Raw genomic sequence first — 20,787 nt, forward strand, 5'->3', positions numbered from 1 at the left:
TAGTTTTCAGGACAGTGGTTCAGCATTGATGTTTACGATATGTAGATCATGTTTGCATGGTATTCCTGAAGATTAGGTATGTGTAATGGCTGTAAATTGTGTCAAGAAGTTCCCTGCAGTGCTAATTTCCTACATTTCCTATTATGGTCTTGATGGTCCATAACACTTTGGCGATCCCTGCCAGGTTCAGGAAAATAATTTCTTGATTTAGGTGCAGATCTGAAATCAGGTCCTAAGAGATTCCGGCGACAGGAATGCTGAAGCAAGAATTTGTTAGGATCAGTCAGTGAATGAAGCCAGTGATGGCAGTTATGTAATGACTGATCAGAGAAAGACGATCTTTTCCAAGAAGACACAGAAGATATCGTTTCGTTTTTGAGGAAAAATGCTTCCAGATCTTTCACAAATTCAAGGCGTTTTTGTATTTTCAGACATTTTTTTGCACTTTTACAAGTTGCAGGTGTCAGGTCATCTCTGCATAAGAAAAAACCCTGCAGTCAAGTTATTTGAAGCACGACATCTTGAAGTTCTTATTTCTTAAGAATTCAATCACTTCAAAAGTTCTCGTGCTGTGGATTCAAGGCAGATTATTCAAGATGGCATGTTCATAAAGAAAGACGGTCATGAAGTTCAAAGACAGGAAATATCAGATCTGCAATTTTTTGGATAGCATATTGCTGTGAACAATCATGCTGCGTGCTATATGTCTATATGTAATTTTTGAAAATCAAGTGCTATTTGTGGCTGATATCAATTCAGGCAATAAAGGGGCTGTAATATTCAGAGCAGTGTGTTTATGCAGTCAATTATGATGTCTACAGCAAGTCTATATGGCATTCTTGAAGATTATATGTTGCCCATGGTTGTTCTTGAATTCTGGAACCAATATGCTATTTATGGATGTTTCAAGTGGTCCTCAAACTCAGATTTGTTGGTGCAAGAATGGAGATGATTAAGAAGGATAGAATTTATGTTCACTTGGATCAGGAAGAAAGGCAAGATGCAAAAAGAAAGGAATTTTCAGGACTGGCCTGAAGGACTGACCTGAAGTGCAGGAATTTTCAGGCAGTTTTCTAAAGTGCAGGAATTTTCAGGCAATTCCCTGAAGTGCAGGAAGTTTTAGGCTGTTACCTGAATTGTAGGAATTTTAGGTTGGTTATCTAAATTGCAGGATGAAAATGACAGGCATAACCTGAATCGCATAAACGATGGAAGGAAGCTTGATAAAACTGAGAAGTCTTGTCAACAAAGGAGTTTTTTTTTGCATTTTTCAAGATCTACCTGCAAATGAATGCTTCAAGCATCCTAAACTGTTAGAATTGCAAGAACATCCTGAATACCATAGGCTGAAGACTTCTACTCTATCACTGCAGAGTTTTGAGGTTGGTTGAAGGAAAAGCAAGTTATTTTCACACAATAGCTATGCTTCATTATGGGTAAATCCAAGAAGAAGGACAAGCGATGCAAAATCAGTTTTGAGCATGGCCATACTTCAAAGTGTTGTCCATATGTTCATGAGTCCTGTGAAAGAGGAAAGTCATGTAAGTATTTCTGCATGTTTGATCTATGTAAGCAGTTCAATGGTATCCGCAAGAAGTTCTCTTCAGCAGCAAAGAAAGGTTCAGATTCAAGGTTGGATAAAGCATGGGAAAAGCTTACTTCTTTTGAGACTGTACTTGATGATGCTTATGAATGGCATGATGATCATGAAGGCCGGAAGGTTAAGTCTTGCTCAAGTTTGAAGCAGGTTCAGAGATTGCTTAGAGCAGTTGAGAAGCTCAAGGAGAAGTATTATGATGTTTTGGATTCAGATCAGGATTCAAATTCAAGTGATGATGATGATTGTTACCCTTTACCTATGGTTTTGCCAAAGATTTGAGGCTGAGGGAGTGAGAGAGGACAAGAGCCAAAGCAGCCAAAGATCCTCGAGTACCCCAAACCCAACACAGGAGCTTACCAATGGAAGAGTGGAGCATCGTACACCTTGTATCGACAACTTGAAGGTATTTTCCATACTTTGAAGTCTTGCAAACTGTTATAATCAATCTCGAATCTGTTTTATTGAAGAAGAAAGAAGTGATGTAGTTATCATCAAGGAAATTGATCAGTTTGATGATCAGTCTGGCGATCAAGAAGATCAATTGCATATTCAAGAAGATGATGCTATCATGTATGACAAGCATGAGGCTGATGTTTTTCTTAATGAAGATGCTGTTATGGATGATTTTCTTTGTTCTCTTACTAGTTTTGAGGAAGATTATGCATCAAGGGAGTCAGATTTCACTGAAGAGGCTTTACAAGTACTTGAAATGCCACTGCCTGTAGTGCAAAATCCATCATTTCAGGATGTATTTTTCCAGGATACCTATATTTCCAGCATGCTGAATACTATTCCAGGTTATTTCAATATTCAGCCTAAAGAAATTCAGCCATTTTTTACTGCTGTCAACTCTCTAGTTCATTGCCTGTATGAGCAGTTTTCAGGACAGCAAGCTATGGGACAGCAGCAGATCAGTTTTCAGCCAGTTTTAGGACATCAAATGAACAGTTTTCAGCAAGGTACAGGTCTACCACAGCAAGCTGAAGGTCAAGAATTGCAGAAATCAGTCCATTCATGTGGTTTTCATGAAGATTTGCATGAGTTATATCCTATGACTCAATCTTCAACTGAGATGATTGAATGGCTTTCTTCTGAGTTGGAAAAGGAGAGGAATGCAACTGAAATTGCGGCAGTTGAAGCTTTATCTGTCATTAATCGGCTTCAGGAAGAGAAAGCATTGCTTCAACAAGAGGTTTTTCATGTCAGGACTGTAACGGATTTGAAAGTTTCTCATTATTCGGAGGTCATTAATGCTCTTCAAGCAGTTGTTTCTCAGAAGGATAATGTAATTGCTGATTTTCATACTCAGTTGGCTTGTTCTTATATTCCAAATCATGATGTTATTCTTGAGGATCTGTATGCACAGACAATTGATATGGTAGATGAAGTAGACAGTGATGTGGAAGAATTATTTTTTCAAGAAAATGATTCAATGGTATCTGTGTTCGAGGTAAATGTTGATGGTATCATTCAAGGGTATCAGGAGCAGCTCAACATGGCTGGAAATGCAATTTTAGAACAGCAAACTGTTCAATTTGTAGTCCGAAATCTGTCAGGACAGCATTCAGGCTGTTTTCTTGAACAGTAGGAGCAGGTTGAATTTCAGGACAGCATATGGAATGAGAAGCATAAATTAATTCAGGATCAAGGCACTACTTATCCTGAAGTTTTTCAGCAAGAAACTCCTGAAAATCAACAAATTGGTCTTATTGCAGTTTATGACTGTTCAAGAGAGCATCCTGAAGACTTTTTGGCAAGGAAGGAGCAGTCTAAAGTTCAGGAAAGTTTAGGAACTGAATTGCATAAATTATTTCAGAATTCTGGAGCTATGTACCCTGATCCTGAGCAGCAGGAAAATTCCCAAAATCAGGATACTAAAGAATTTGAGCCTGTAGTGGACAATGCAGATGTGAATGATCAGGATAATGATCAAGTTGTTAATGTTTTAGTTCATCCTCATATTTCTGAAGTTTTTAAATATTCTAATCAGTTTGGAAATGAAGTTGAAGCCAATAGTATTGTGCAAGTATCTGCCGTAGTGGATATCTTTGCAGTTGATATTCTGGCAGAAATGGTTGATATTGTTCAGGATAATCAGTTTTTGAGCATGGCAATGAGGATATTGGATAAGTTAGATGATATTTCCAGAAGTATATTGCAGTTTTCTCTATCAGGAAGTGCTCAAGTTCTTTACCCGCAAGATGATTTTTCCGGTTTGCTGGAATTTTCAAGTTTTCAGCAAATTTCAGTAATTCAGAAGTGTTTAGGTCTGCTGGTAATGTCAGAATCACAGCATGGACAGCAGATACCTGAATTCTTGAAATCCGAATTTCTGCAACCCGAATTCCTATAACAACAATTTGAATTCCTGATGCAAGAAAAAGTGTGGCAACAGCTTAAAATGCAGGAATTAGACCAGAAAGTGCAGCTAGAGCATGGAAAACAGCAAGTAGAGCAGCAACCTGAAGATCAGGATTTTCATGTACCTGAATGTCAGGAGATATATGTTATATCAGTTTGGATTGATGCAAAGCAATATTTTTGGGGTGATATGGTACAGATTGAAGCTATGGATGAGTATGATGCAGATGTGGATGCAGTTCTTTATTGTTTTCTTTTACAGGTTTTCTTTTACAGGTTTTCTTGGATTATCTTGCATATTTCTTTGGAGATGCAGTTTCTTGTTCGAGATTCAAGCTGTGTGGTATATTGCCATATATTTCTTATGATGCAGATGCTGAAGCGTCATCGACATATTTCTTGATAAAAATTTCTACTCTTTGCCATTGGAGTAGTGATTTATTGATTCATTCATGGTTCTATATCTTTGTTCTCTATGATGTAGTATGGATGTCATTGTACTTGATCGGTTTCCAGTACTGGCATGTTGCCTTGAAATTTTACTGACACTTAGGGCTAGTTATGCAACTACACCAGAGGGCTTTGAGTATCCTAGAGGGGCTCTACTCACTGTTGCTCAGTGTGGCTTGTCAAGGGGTGCAAGGCCTCTGGCAAGGTATAACTATGTTCTGTGGGTTAGTCTGCTACATCATTTAGATACATGCTTGTGGGTTCGAGTCATGACTGTCCCAGTCATCCACCGGGCTGTGCCAGGTATTAGGGCTTGAATTCCATCATCTACTTAGTACTATTTTATACCTTAGTACAAGCATACATGTAGAACCAGCATATGGAAAGTGACCTAAGATGTCATATGAAGCATTCAGGTTTTTACCTGACATTCAAGCGCCTTCTTGACAGTCAGGAGTTCGTGTCTTCTGTATTCTTGCGTGATGAGAAATGAGATATTCTTCAGGACAGCGCCAGATTCTGGTCGCTTATGTCTGGTTGTAACACTGTGTATCTGTGTCCTGAATATTCGTGATGTCTGTTTCAAGTTATTCGATCAGGAGTGAATATGATGATGATAAACTGTGTGATATCAACATTGATGTTTACGATATGTAGATCATGTTTGCATGGTATTCCTAAAGATTAGGTATGTGTAATGGCTGTAAATTGTGTCAGGAAGTTCCCTGCAGTGCTAATTTCCTGCATTTCCTGTTATGGTCCTGATGGTCCATAACACTTCCTCTTCATCAGTAGCTTCCACACCGAATAGATGCTTGTTCAGCCAATCACAGGTTTCCCCATGAGTCTACACCTAGCATCTTGGAATGTGAATAGCCTCCACTATAGTGGGGCACATGGTTCTAGGAAATTGATTGTTTGGCAAGAGCTGCAGCCTACTCTTGCCGAATGGATTGACATCTTACTTCTTCAGGAGCACAAGCTCACCCCCTCCCAGCCCATTGGGCAGGGAAGGTACTTCCAGGTAACTCACACACCTACTGGGAGTACTCCATCGGTTGCCACGGCAGGAGTGGAGGCGTATGCACCTCTATTGGCCTGAGCCTCACCGCCTGTGTACCAGATCACGAGACGATTACGGCAGGGAGGGTTCTATGGATCAAACTGGATATAGGAAACTCATGCCTTGGAGTCCTCAATGTTTATGCTCCTACTGAGGTTAGAGCACGCAGCAGGTTCTAGGTGGAGATCACAGTAGGACTTCGAGATGTGGACTCTTGGATTGTTGGAGGAGACTTCAAACAACCTGGAGGCCTTAGAGGACTAGTAGGGCAAAGGTAGAGATTACCCGGGTATGGCAGGGGAGGAGTAGGAGGCATGGGAGGTCTCCCTCCTCGCAGTAGGAACACGTGATGCTTGGTGAGACCCAAGTTTCCACAGGAGGGAGAGGTCACTAGACTTCTCTTGGGGATACAGGCAGCTAGGTGGAGCTCTTCTGGAGTAGCTAGATAGGTTCTATGTGGGAGAGTGGAGGTGCTCTCACAAAGGCCAGGTAGGGCAGTTGGCCGGTATCACTTTGTCTGATTACTGCCCGATTCTCCTCACTCTTGATGCTCTCGCTTCAGCCCATGGCACACGATCCTGTCGAATCCCAAACTCAATCTACACGAGGGAGGAGCTGAGGAGGCAGATTCAGCAGCTCTGGACTAGGGAGTGGGCCAAGGGGGACTGGATCGCAGAGGAGGTTGCAGAGGCCTTAGCCGAGTTGAGCAAGATCTGCTAGGAGGCAACCCTACAAGCTAGGCAGTAGAGTTGGGAGGAGGAGAGAGCACTCCAGTGAGAACTAGCTACCACGCATAGACTACTCCAGGAGGCACCAAAGAATCCCACTATCCACACGTAGGAGGTGTGCACACGGGCAGCCCTCGCCGGCCTTGAGGACAGGCGCTCTAAGTTCTTCCGTACCTTAGTAGCTTTTTGGGCGTGGAAAGGGGACACGATGTGCAAGGAATTTTTTCAGGTGCATCAGCCTTGCACCTCAAGAGACCAGATTCACAACCTCCGTGATCAATATGGGAGGATTTGCTCTAGCCTAGATGAGGTGTTGGAGATTGCCACTGACTTCTATAGACAACTTTTTTAGTAGGAGGCAGCCTCAGCCAGAGTACAACGATGTAGACAAGAGGTCTGGGATGTATTCCACCCCTTGTCACAAAGGAGATGGGACGCTCCTCCTAGACCCCTTCGCAGAGAAGAAGCTAGTTGAGGCCTTCAATGCACAGGATGGGCAGAAATGCCTGGGAGAGGATGGTCTTTATAAGGCCTTCTTCACTACCTACTAGGAGGTAGTGAAGGACCCCCTACTACTGGCCTTTCAGGAGATTTTTGGCTCAAGACATATGCTAGGGAGTTTATTGGCAGGTCTTGTTAGTCTCCTCCCCAAAGGGGGAGATCGGTCAGAGCTATCCCAATGGAGACCGATCACCTTGTTGTTAGTGGCCTATAAGGCCCTGGCCAAGATGATCGGGAGTCGACTCTGCCCTGTGCTTCCAAACATCATTCATGACACCCAGACAGGTTTTATCGAGGATAGGAGCATCCTAGACAATGTCTTCACTTTTTTCGAGACGACTAAGTGGACTCAGCACAGTGGTCAGGGATTGGCAGTACTCTTGGGCTTCCAGAAGGTCTGTGACAGGGTTGACTCAGACTTCTTAGAGGGCACCATGGCGAGGCTGGGTTTCCCCCAGGCATGGATCTGCAAGGTTTCGGCACTTTACAGATCGGCTACTAGTAGGGTTCTCATTGGTGGTAGGAGGGGAGAGGAGTTTCGGCTAAATAGATCTGTCCGACAAGGCTGCCCTCTTGCCCCATATTTGTTTCTACTCTTTACGGAGGCAATGTCCTATTTCCTCCGCTCACGAGTGAGTGGGCTACGTGGCCGGTGAGGGAGGAGACTAAGCTACTGGACTCAAAGTATGCAAATGATAACACTCTTTATGTAGAGGATGATGAGTTGATGCTGGAGAGAGTGAGACTAGCTCTAGAGGTATTTTGCACTGCAGCTGGAGTGAAAATCAATTGGCGAAAGTCGGTTGGTTTTCTTACAAATCCGGACTCCAGCACAGAGTGGGGTGTCCACCTGGGGTTCAAATGGGTGTGCAAGGGACAAACCGTCCGATATCTAGGGTTCCATGTGGGGCTCGACATCACTCCTGCCCAACAATTTCTTCCAGTTCTCGACTCTTAGGTGAAAGCTGACCCACTGGAGCACTGTCCGCCTTTCTTTAGCGAGCCGAGCCCTGGTAGTCAACTAGGTCATCCTAGCGAAGGCTTGGTACATCGCCTCTTGTTGGTATTTCTCCTCATCTTGTGTAGTTCAGCTTGGCCACCTAGTGCGGAATTTCCTCTGGGCTGGCTCAGACGATTCCAAGGACTCCCGGGCCAAGGTGGTGTGGGCGACCATCATCCAGCATCGGTATGAGGGAGGACTTGGGATCATTGACCCCGAGTTCCAGAGCTTGGCTCTTTTGGGCAAGCTAGTGGTTCGTGGCCTCACACCAGGCGAGCAGACCTAAAAGGTCCTTTTGTAGCAGGGTCTCAGGACTGCAGATTGAGGCTTGACAGGGGCTGGAGGTAATCCTTGAGATGGATCTTCACGACTACCCAGATCGCGCCACCCAAATCTTCCTTCCTCCGTAGTTTACTTTGAGTGTGGGCACGGCCTTCGCAAGGCCCTAGTTCAGAGGCCCCTAGGATGCTAGGAGGAGATAGACCGCCAACCGGTGGTCTAGAACCCCCAACTCAGAGATTGGGACGGGATACAGATAGGTGAGCGATCCCACATCCAATGGGCTGGCTAGGAGGCTGGCCCTGCTCGTACTTTTAGGATGTGGAGGGAGGTGTACAAGATGGCGGATCAAGAGGTGTTGTAGCAGGCATCAGGATATTAGCGACAAGGAGCTGAGCTGAGAAGGAGGGAGATTGACTCAGTGATCCCTCAGGAGTGGCTAGATCCCTCGATCCAAGAGAGCCAGTGGAGCTTGGGGAGGTGTGATTGATAGATTCTCACTGGCAAGGGTATCCCCGGTGTCCCCTGCGGGACCTTCTTTACCGTGCAGGATGGGGGGTATCTGGCTCTTGACAGAGGACAGCAGGATTGCTGTCCTTTCCTAAAGGAGGATTCGCATGGTCGGACTCCAGGGAAAGACCTGGCGACTAGACCCTTATGTGCCCTGGGAGGAGTTTCGCGAGTGGCACCTTTGGATATGGGAGAGGAGGCCACTTGATGAGTTGGAGTGGGATCCTGGAGAGTGGCTATGGCCAGCCCCTATGGTCGCCAAGAAGCCTCTGAGCTTCTTGGAGTACACAACCAGGATTGGTAGACGTGTATTGATGCAGGAAGACATGGATTGGGCGCCTTCGTGCAGCACATACTGGGCGGAATATAGCATCACGAATGCCTTCTGTCGAACATTCTGGCATCGCCCATGGAACAGCTCGAGGTCATTTGGCTTTTGGCACATGGGGGTCTAACTATTGGGAGTTGATTGGCCCAGATGCAGCAAGATGGAGGTTGTAAGCGCTGCCCACAGCAACATTTGGAAACTCCAAAGCACTGCCTTTGGTCTTGCGAGGCAGCACAGCTCATGTGAAGAGGATCCTGCTGTATTCTCCGCCGTGTGGCACCCAACCTTGGATGTATCTCATGGGGGGCTTTTTGCTTGCAGGCAATCATCCAGGGCCATCACCTTTTGTATGAGGCTAGGATTACAGAACACGATTTTTCTCATGGAGGTTGGGTCTTGTGCAGTGGTCGGCTTGGAGGCTTTACCCATCCGCCAAGTATTGGAGCCCACAACAAAGCACTCAGAGGTATGGGAGATCATAGAAAGTCTTACAGGATGGCACATTTGGAAGGCATGCTGTCAGGTGGTTTTTGGCGAGGAGTGCCTTTCAGTATATGCAACTTTGGCAAAGCTTTGGATCTCCATCATCCACTCCCTTCGCGGCCGGTGGGACCAGATGCAGGGCGAGTCTCGAGCCGAGGAACTCCATCTTCACTTTCTGCGCACTTGGGGTGGCCATGACCTGTTCTTCATGATGCAGGTGGGCAGCCCAGATGGCGATACATCCCCTCTCCATGGCTTCTTACCCCCATCCCCCCAAGACCACCTTGAGAGGCTTGTATGCATGATGGATTTGTGATTTGCATCAGCTCTAGCTAGTCTGTTGAGCATGTGCACTTCATTGTATTCTGAAACCTTCTGAGTAATATAATTAGCCACATTTTACTTGCAAAAAAAATCCCTTTTGGGGTTTTTCTTTTTGTTGAAGATTAATTAGGCCAAAAAATTGAGTTTAATTTAGGCCTTAATTTTAGCTGTCCAATAAGTATGCCTTAACTTCCAAGAAACGCATATGATGAAGAAGTAAAGGCAATGAAAGAGCCTTCATGAAGATGTCTATCACATTGTCCACTATGCAATGATAAACTAGCTCTAGCTCCTCCTCCCAAATGCGCGCTCCCAAACATAGTGATGCTCAATCTCAATGTGCTTCATGTGAGCATGAAGCACTAGATTCCTTGCTATGGCCACACAGCTCTAACTATCACCAATAATAACTAATTGTAGCCTATCACTGTGGAGATCCAATCTCAGCTGACATTCCCCTCTACCAAAGAGTATTCTAGGTGGTTGCACATGGTCTACCAAGAAGCTAAAGGACCCAAGGTAAGGCATGATGTAAAGGTGTGTGCGCATAGCTTAGAGGTTGATCAAAAGCCAGCATGGCTCAAAGGCATTAGGCACGTGACCAAAGGCAGAATACGTGGGCATAGCTTTCAGGATCAGCTGGAGGGTCAAGTGTAAAGTGGCTCAAAGGCATTGGGCATATGACCAGAGGCTGAATATACGCGTATTGCTTTCGAGATCAACTCGGGGGTCATGCATAAAATGGTCACAAATCCCCCTGCAACACTTCTAATGAATCATAAAAAGAAAAATACAAATCTTTTCAAAGAAAAATCCGAGCAACATATCCCACTCAGGAAATAGATGTGTTGGACAAGTCTTAATGTATGCAGTACATGGTCTATATCTAATTCCAAACACATTATTTATTTATTTATTTATTTATGATTTAATTCAAAATGCATATTGATAGGGTTCATCTTGCCTAAAGACAATGATTGAATAGACACATTAAGAGCCTTATCAAAAGTAGTAGATGATTCATCAAGGTCACTATCAAATAAGGTATTAGCAGCGGTATACTGGGCGTGTTGCTTGTCTTTCTTCTTGTAACGCTAGTCAACGGTGTGACCAATATGCTTGCAATATCCACACTTAGGTGATTGATTCTTGGTGTAGGATGCTACGGGTGCTATATCGGCATCTTTGTTACGTCTTTCGTCATCCAAAAACTGTACTTGTGAGCACATCTTCCAAGCCTCCTAGTGCTGCATACCCCCTGGTCAATCTGGTGTTTGTCACCTCTCTTATAGAGAAGGTGGACCTGTGAATAAAACTCCCTCCCAAGTATGTATAACAGTCCACATACTCTATCATGAGGACATGTATTTTGGAACCTTACTTAAGATGTGGATTAATTTTTAATCACATGGTTAAGTAAATGTTGCACATGTGAGGTGTAACTGGGGTTAGAGTAAATTTATGAGCCCAAGACCCGAGGAAATCACTGGATGTCAAAGGCAAACATTGCTATAAGTTATGTACAGGTACTTGGTGGTATTTGGTGCTAGTTGTTGGCCTAGGTCATTTATTTGGCCATAAGTGTCAAATGGTAACACTAAAGAAGTGGCGTTTAATGGTACCTAACGCCAATTTGATGGTCGAGAATGGTGCAAAGATACTCGAAAATGGAAGTTGCCTAGCCAATTTAATTATTGGTCTGTCATATTATTTCTCTAGGCACCGAAATAATTTTTAGATTAATTTTTAATATTCAAAGACTGAAAATTAATATTAATATATGGATAATAATGGAAAAACAATTTGAAAAGGCTGCCACTTGTCAAAAATGCCCATGCAAGACTGAAAAACGTCTTTAGAGGCTGGAGAGAGGCATTTTTAGCACATTCAGCTTGCAAGAGAGAGAAAGAAGTTGTTGGTCTCATCTGCAGTCATTTGAGGACCTTCTGAGGAAGCCAGGGGCAAGAGAAGACCAATCAACAGCAGTGACAACATCTACAGGTTGTTGAGATAGGGCAGCAACAATAAATGACTGGTTTTCTTCAGTTCTTCGTAAAGAATGTCTGAATTTTCTCTCCTCTCAGCATTCTCTCTAATCTCCCAACCTTGCTCCGAAGATTACAGCATTGAGATCACCAAAGGCTAAGAAATTTCACATTTCTCTACTGTAAAACCTAATCTGCATCAAAATTTAGGGTTTAGTAGCAGCTTCGGGAAGTGTACCAAAAATTGGAAGCTCCAAGACTTAGATTCAACAGGCCTGAAACTATTTTTCAAATTCAAGTGGAGGGACCAACAAATCAATGAATTTGGAGCCTTTTTCATCCCCATCAAAGTGGATGAAGGCCAATTAACTGCCAGAATCAAGGGGCAAATCAGATTGAAGACTTGCCGGTCATTTTGGACAGCAAGGGGAGTGAAATACCGAAAGGGATTGGGAAAATCCCAATGTACATCAACTTCTTCAATTAAGTTAAAGAAATACTAAAAGGGGCGCCAGTTTTGGGGCCAACAATGTGTCTGTTGTCCAAGATTGTAAGTTAATTTGCATTTTTCAGTTTTGTAATAAATGGTGCTGCTATAACTAGGTTGTAATTAGGGAAATACCACCCATCCATGGATGGAAGAGGATGACTTGGCAAACCATCCTCAGTTGTTGCAACTTAGCACTTCCACTCCTCTAGTCGTGAACAGGTCTCATATGTAGTGGATCTCGGATGTATTCTGTATGCATCCAAGGTACTGTGCTGACAATATGTCTGCCATGAGGTCACTTCTTAGTGTACTAGTCACTGTGAGATGTATGCAAATGAATATGAGTTTCACCCGAGCACTAGAACTATACTTTTGCATCAGCTTATGATCAATTTAACATGAATTTTACCTCAATTTTGAGACAAAAATTCTAATCAATTTCAGCTCAATTTTTTATCAGCTTGAGAACTGTTTATGGTCACTTTTGGGATCAATTTTGCATCAGTTTTTGCATTGATTGGTGGTCAGTTTTTGCAATAAGTTTGTGATCAGTTTGGGGTCACATTTGCAGCAGTTTGTGATCACTTCTCAGTTCAGCAGTTGATTATGCTCAGTTTTCAATGGTTTACATCTGGTTCCATGGACAATAGCATATGTCATGATGTCATTTATGTTTTAGCCATGATTTATGCTTGGTTATGCTATCCTATGGTTTGGTTTTGAGAGATGAGTTGAGCTCATGAGAAATAGAGATGTCACATGATAATCTGGCAATGTTTTTGAGATTCTTTGTGAGTCTTATGTTATGTTATGATTGGCTGGTAATTTTCAGCATGTGTTGGGCATATGGAATGGTTGAGCAGCAGTGCGCAATGTTGTGAACTATGATGCCTTGCGGAAATTCCAGTCCACTATTTTGCTTTTGATGCATCTAGCAATGCAATCGAGGATGATTGCGATGATTTTAAGAGGAAGGGTTGTCATGAGGACATGTATTTTTGAAACCTCACTTAACATGTGGATTAATTTTAAATCACATAGTTAAGTAAATGTTGCGTCTTACCCGCCTGTCCCTCCCCGCAGCGTGCTGTGCCTCTCCCCCCACCAGACCTTCTCACCATCGAGTTGCCTCCCTCCCGCACTGCCCCACGCCCGTTTACCCCTCCCCCCCCCCCCCCCGCCTTGTGGCTCCCCCCGCTAGCAGCCCCCCTTCACGTTGCCCCCCACTCCCCCGCCCTGATTCCGCCCCCGAGCTGTCTCCCCCCACCCTGCGGCTTCTATCTGCTGCTCCAAGCCCACTACCCTCTACGCCCCCTCCCCCCCAATCTGACATCCCATCACCCCTCCCCCCCCCCCGGGCCGCACTGTCCCCTGTCTCCTTCACTCAGCAGCTCCAGGCCTCTTACCCGCGCAGCTCCAGCCTAACGACATATTTCATGGCGCCCGGTGCCTCCATCATCATTAGAAAACAGAAAACCCCCCCCCCCCCCCCCCCCCCGTTGCTCCCTCCATTTGCAGCAACACTCCCTTCCCCTCTCCGATGGTTCAGCAGTGTGACTGGCACGTTCTTAGTAGGGTCGCGCAATGGAAACCTCTAGTCAGATGCCGACGCATTCTGAGAGTGCCCCCAAGTCAAACACCTTGCGCGTCGTCTTCTTTGAGGAACAACTCTTAGCAGCCTGCACCACAGAGCTGAAGCTAAAAGAAATAGTGATCTTCGGTCAAGTCGTAGGACACTTCCCATCCAGGGCCCAGCTTCGGGGTTGGCTTCGCTCCACACTGCACATTAGCACTACGCAGATCGTGGAGGCAGTTCTCATGGGGCAAGGGATCTTCATGGTACAACTCACCTCGACAGACAGCCCGTGAGCTAGTGGCCAGCTCACCCTATGCTTCCACGAAGGGGGTCATCTATATGGTTCCCTGGTACAGTGGCTTCATAGTGGAGGCATTCGCGCTCCACAACAAGTTCCTCAAACATCCAATCACCCTGCTGTGACATTAATGTGACATTAAAAGTGATATTTAATGTCACATTAAGGTCATAAGTGTGGAATGTGACATTAAAAGGGATATTTAATGTTACATTAAGGTAAATTTAGGGAAACATGCACGAGAATGACCGTCCGGGCTCTTGGGCGCCCGAATGGGGTTAAGGGGAGCCTAGAGAGTAAGGGAGTCCAGGAATAGTAGGACTCCAAGAAGTTGACGGCTGGCAAAGAGATAAGTTTGATTGCCAGCACTTATCTAGGTGTGGCTGGGAGGATGAACGATCTCGTGCTTCCATCTTTTCAAGAAATCTGTTCCCGTAATCTAACATTGGTATCAGAGCCTATGTTTCTGATCATTAAGGAATCCGTCAGGTCGTCAGTTTGTAACGCCGTGTGAGCATCAGTCGACGGAAGTCAGAAGTGCCCTGCCCCGTCGCATGAGAAAGCGTGCCGTCACTTCTGCCCTGTCCCGTCGCGTGCCGTCACTTCTGCCCTGTCCCGTCGCGTGAGAATCGACGGGCCGTGAAGAAAATGGAGAAGCGACTCGTCACTTTAGAAGTGCAGCGCCACGTCACGTAAGTGACATCTAATATTGGTCTAACGTTACGGGGACCCGCGGCAGAAAACGTTACGGGCAGAAAAATAAAAAAAAAACGTAAGGACCAGGGTCGCGAAGACCAACCAGACCAAGCGTGGAGCCGTCAGCATTCGCGAAGACCAACCAGATCAGATGTGAAGCTGCCAGCATCCGCAAGAACTAGATCAGAAGGGAGCCGCTAGTATCAGATTGCTGAGACGGATAGGACTGCGACTGCTGTGAGACAGGCAGAAAAACTTCATACACAACTGAAGCCACAGCCTGCCATTAAAAATCAGGGAAGTATTTTATCTTGTATGCAAATTTCTTATTTTTGCTTTCCAATTCCAGTGTATTAATGGCAGAAAAAGGGAAAGAAAGGGTAATGGAAAGTTCTAGTTCTGGGGATCAACCTATGGTAGACCCCCATGAACCAGACATACAAGAAGAACAATGGGAAGAATTTTTTGCCACGAGAGAGCAATTTGATGATCTTTCTGCTCGTGTGCAAACTCAGGGGGTTCAAATGGAATTTTTAACTCAAACACTTACTGAAATAAAATCTCAGTTAACTTTATTGTTGGAAAAAGATAAAAATAAGATAGAAATCTCAGATGTCCCATCTTCATCGAAAGATTTAGATGCGACCATTCGAGATTCTAAAGAACCCCAAACCTATCATAAATTGAGGGATAATCTGGTTTTAAAGGATATGAAACCACCTGATAGGAATAAAGATACAATCTTTAATTTCCTCCAAAAATGGGAAGATTTACATAAATTGAAAAATATCCCACCACATCTCCAAGCACTGGAGGCTAGTTTAACTTTGGGGCCCAAAGCATATAAGTGGTGGCGAACCTTAAAGGAGGCGAATAAAATACCTGAAACTTGGGCTCAATTTGAATCTGTCTTTTTAAAAGAATTTCTTCCTGAAAATGAAATGGAAAGAAACTGGGAAGATTGGGATTATGTCAGACAAAAGGGACGGCCCCTACTGACATATCTGGAGGGATATCGTGAGATAATCCTCAAACTGGAAGGAATTGATGAATTCCAAAAAACAAGAGGATTCATTAGGGGACTGGATAAAGCCTGTAAAAAGGAAGTAAAACGGAGTTTACCTAAGACGCTTGAAGAGGCAATTAAATTTGCATTAATTTATGAAGATAGTACGCGTCCAGGTACACTCACCAGTCTCACTGATATGGAGCCCAAGTCTAAGGAATTAGAAACCTCAAAATTTGTGGGCAAATTTAAAAGAAAAATGCCATTTTTCAAGCCTAAAAAACAACCTTTTGAAAAGAAACCATATATGAGGCCAAAGCTAAGTCCTGATGACTTTGATAAGGCCAAAAAAGAAAAATTGTGTTTTAATTGCCTATCCCCTAACCATGCTGCTTGGAATTGCCCTCAAAAGAAAAAGGGGGAAGACAAAGGAAAGGACAAGGGCAAGGGAAAAGAAAAACAAATCCATGTAGTGCAGACCTTAGAATTAAAGGGTCATGAAAAGTATAAATCTTTAGAGGTCTTGCACAGGGATATACAACATAAGTGTTGTATGTCAACTTCTTTGTGGCAGCCTACTTTTGGGCCACATGATTTACTTAGAGTACATGGATTGATAGCTGGAAAACGGGTTAGAGTCATGATTGATGACTCTGCCACACATAATTTTATAAATTATGCACTTGTCAAAAAATTGAAACTTCCCCAACAAAACAGTGAGCATCAATACGTTGTGCGTATAATGCAAGGCCAAGACAATAAAATATGGGATACAATGGTATCCAATTTGGAAATCGAGATTCAAGGATATAAAGATAAGCTTGATTTCCAAATAATGAATATGGAAAGAGCTGATATTGCTCTAGGGAGGGAGTGGCTATGGGGATTGGAACCATCCTTAAAACGTAGCTATCACCATAATACACTGGAATTTGAAAGGGATGGTAAGACTTTTGTCATTCAAGGTGAACATGAAGTATCTGATAATCCTTTGCTGTGTTCTACTGAAGTTCAGAAGCTGATAAAGAAGGAAGTTTGTGAGGTATATATGTTATGGTCTCTTCCTGTACAGAATACTTTTACCTTCTGTAATATAAAGCAACAATTTTCTTATGTTTGCGAATTGAATGTTAATAATGAATTGAATAGTTTGTTAGATGATTTTAAAGATGTGTTTCCTTCTGATTTACCAAGTGGCCTTCCACCAGATAGGGGTGAAATAAATCATCCAATTGATATAAATAAGGATACACACCCAATTTCAAAACCACCGTATAGGTTAAGTGAAACACAGCATCAAGAAGTTGAGAGACAAATTAAGGATTACCTGGATAAAGGATTTATTCAACCTAGTAATTCACATTGGGCTTCACCAATTTTATTGGTAAAGAAAAAAGATGGTTCTATGCGACTTTGTGTTGACTATAGAGCACTTAATAAAATAACGGTGAAGAATAAATTTCCTATGCCCAGAATGGAAGATCTTTTTGATCAATTGCAAGGGGCAAAATTCTTCACAAAGATAGATTTAAGATCAGGTTATCACCAAATAAGAATTAAGGCACAAGATATTTCCAAAACGGCATTTCGTACTAGATACGGGCATTATGATTTTTTGGTGATGCCTTTTGGCCTCACTAATGCACCAGCTACCTTTATGAAGCTGATGAATAGTGTTTTACGGCCCTATCTAGGACATTTTGTAGTAGTCTTTTTGGATGATATCTTGATCTTTAGTAAATCAAGAGAAGAACATTTGGAACACTTACAATTAGTATTCCAACTGTTAAGAACACATTCCCTTTATGCGAAGAAAACTAAATGTGAATTCTTTGCACAAGAGGTCAAATATTTAGGGCATATAATCTCGAAAGAGGGAATCAACATGGATCCAGAAAAAGTAAGGGCAATTATTGAATGGCCACCTCCACGGAACCTGGAAGAGCTGCAGATCTTCCTAGGTTTATCTGGATTTTATCGTAGATTCATTCGAGATTATGCCAAAATAGCTGTTCCAATGACAGACCAACTTAAGGAAAAGGGAAAAGTTTTAATTGGGGAACAGACCAAAATGAAAGTTTTCAAAAACTTAAGGTAGCTATTGATACAGCTCCAGTATTATTAATAGTGGATCCCAATAAACCATTTGTGGTTGAAGCTGATGCCAGTGATAAGGCAATAGGCGCGGTCTTATTACAAGAAGGTCGACCAGTTGCTTTTGAAAGCAAGAAATTAGATCGTGCAAAACAGAATTATTCTGTTTATGAGAGGGAGCTGTATGCTATAGTACATGCAATGAAAAAATGGAGGCACTATTTGTATGGTGCCAAACTTTTGATTTTATCGGATCATGAAAGCATTAAGTGGCTTAATGATCAACCAGATTTACATGGGCGTAAAGCCAGATGGGCCGAACTCCTCCAAGAGTTCGACTATGAAATAAGATATAGAAAAGGAAAGTATAATATAGTAGCTGATGCACTCAGCAGAATGCCCATCATTAATGAATTGAGTTTTACTCAGTTCACTTCCAGCTTGCTTGAATCTTTAAAAGGGAAATGCCAGGTTGATCCGGCATATTCCAACATATGGGAAGCAATAAAAAATGGGGATCCAAATGAAAGTGCTTCTACTGAGGAAGGAATATCTGAGGATGTTCAACTAGAAAATGGAGCATCAGGGGTTGCTCAAACTGGATTCAAGTGGAAGAATTTTACCATTGATAATGGTTATTTACTCTACAAGGGTAGGGTATGTGTCCCGAAAGATATAGAAATAAGGCGCCAGATACTCTTTGAGTGTCATGATACCCCTAGTGAGGGACATCCAGGAGTTAATAAGACTTATAGTCTTGGCCTGGAATGAATAAGGACGTCCTTGACTATGTGGTCAAATGTAATAAATGCCAGGTTAATAAAGCTGAAAAATTAAAAATGGGAGGACTTCTCCATCCATTAGAAATTCCTTCGGGAAAATGGGAGAGTATCTCCATGGATTTTATTGTTGCTTTACCTAGAACACAGAGGGGGCACGACTCTGTGTGGGTAATTGTGGATAGGTTAACCAAAATGGCTAGGTTTATTCCAACTTCAACTGATGTTAAAACACCAGAATTGGCTAGATTGTTCATAGAGAACATATACCGATTGTATGGCCTTCCGGCAAATATAGTTTCTGATCGGGATAGAAAATTTGATAGCCATTTTTGGCGTGCGGTATTTAGGAAATTGGATACTAAACTTAGCATGAGTACGGCGGATCATCCGCAAACAGATGGGCAAACTGAAAGGGTTAACCAAATTCTTGAAGATATGCTTAGGGCATATGTAAGCAAAAGGCAAACTAATTGGGAAGAGTATTTACCGATAGCAGAGTTTGCATATAACAGTGCCAAACACTCTTCCACTGGATATAGTCCATTTATGTTGATGTATGGGTTTCAGCCCAGAGCTCCTTTTGCAGTAGGACTGCATAAGGAAAAGGTTCAGGCAGCTAAAGACTTTTTGGAGGATATGAATAATATGTTAAAATTTGCTCAAGAAAATATTAAAAAGGCTCAAAGTCGAGCTAGAGCATATGCAGATCCTCACCGAAGAGACATCTCCTTTGAAGAAGGAGAATTGGTCTATCTTAAGGTGCCTGAACAAACTAAAACTATGAAAAAGGGACATTGTCCAAAGCTTTCACCAAGGTATTGTGGTCCTTTCATAATACTTAAAAGGGTGGGAGAATTGGCTTACAAGCTCCAACTACCTGCTGGTAGTAAAATACATCCAGTTTTTCATGTAAGCAAATTAGGAAGAAGCTGGGTGATTTGGATAATCTAATCTTAAATGATGATATTGAGGAGTTATTCTATGACCAATCTAATCCACATGAACCAGAAAAAATATTAAATGTTCGTAATAGACGAACGAGGAATACTATTTATCAAGAATGTTTGGTTAAGTGGAAAGATTGTTCAGAAGAAAGCTCAACATGGGAGCGAGTAAGTACTTTAAAGAAAAGGTTTCCCGATTTACAGTTAGACCTTCCAAATATCGTTTTCGAGGACGAAACCGATTCTTAAGGGGAAGGAAATGTGACATTAATGTGACATTAAAAGTGATATTTAATGTCACATTAAGGTCATAAGTGTGGAATGTGACATTAAAAGGGATATTTAATGAAATATCGTGAGATAATCCTCAAATTGGAAGGAATAGATGAATTTCAAAAAACAAGAGGATTCATTAGGGGACTAGATAAGGCCTATAAAAAGGAAGTAAAAAGGAGTTCACCTAAGACGCTAGAAGAGGCAATTAAATTTGCATTAATCAATGAAGATAGTACGTGTCCAGGTACACTCACTAGTCTCACTGATACGGAGCCCAAGTCTAAGGAATTGGAAACCTCAAAATTTGTGGGCAAATTTAAAAGGAAAATGCCATTTTCAGAAAGGAATTCTTTCAAAAAGACGGATTCAAATTGAGCCCAAGTTTCAGGTATTTTATTTGCCTCCTTTAAAGTTCGCCACCATTTATACGCTTTTGGCCCCAAAGTTAAACTGGCCTCCAGTGCTTGGAGATGTGGTGGAGTATTTTTAAGTTTATGTAAATCTTCCCATTTTTGGAGGAAATTAAAGATAGTGTCTTTATTTCTATCTTTTTCCTCCCCATGAAACTGAAGGGGTTTCATATCTTTTAGAACTGGATTATCCCTCAACTTGTGGTGGGGTTCCTTAGGATCTCGCATAGTCACATCTAAATCTTTCGATGAAGATGGGATATCCGAGGGTTCTATCTTATTTTTATCCCTTTCTAGTAATAAAGTTAATTGAGATTTTATTTCAGTAAGTGTTTGAGTTAAAAATTCCATTTGAACCCCCTGTGCCTGCACACGAGCAGTTAGATCATCAAATTGTTCTCGTGTGGCAAAGAATTCTTCCCACTGTTCTTCTTGCATCTCCGTTTCATGGGGATCTACCATAGGGTAGTCCCCAGAACTAGAACCTTCCATTACTCCTTCTTTCCCTTTTTCTAACATTAATACACTGGAATTGGAAAGCAAAGATAAGAAATTTGCATACAAAGTAAAGTACTTCCCTGGTTATAATGACAGGGCAACTGT

The 20,787-nt window shown here is 42.6% G+C and overlaps 1 protein-coding gene across 1 annotated transcript in view; it reads right to left on the reverse strand.

The window, feature by feature from the left end:
- The window catches only part of LOC148036198 (uncharacterized), a 139,523-nt gene that overhangs the window by 71,008 nt on the left and 47,728 nt on the right, over window positions 1–20,787 (reverse strand). The window contains exon 3 of the mRNA XM_087679102.1: window positions 3,910–3,968. The gene's annotated coding sequence lies outside the window, so the exon portion shown is untranslated. The remainder of the gene's footprint in view (window positions 1–3,909; window positions 3,969–20,787) is intronic.

This window comes from Lygodium microphyllum, chromosome 5 (assembly GCF_053477565.2).
Source record: "Lygodium microphyllum isolate KBCC chromosome 5, Lygodium_microphyllum_v1.1.10, whole genome shotgun sequence".
Lineage (NCBI taxonomy): Eukaryota > Viridiplantae > Streptophyta > Polypodiopsida > Schizaeales > Lygodiaceae > Lygodium > Lygodium microphyllum.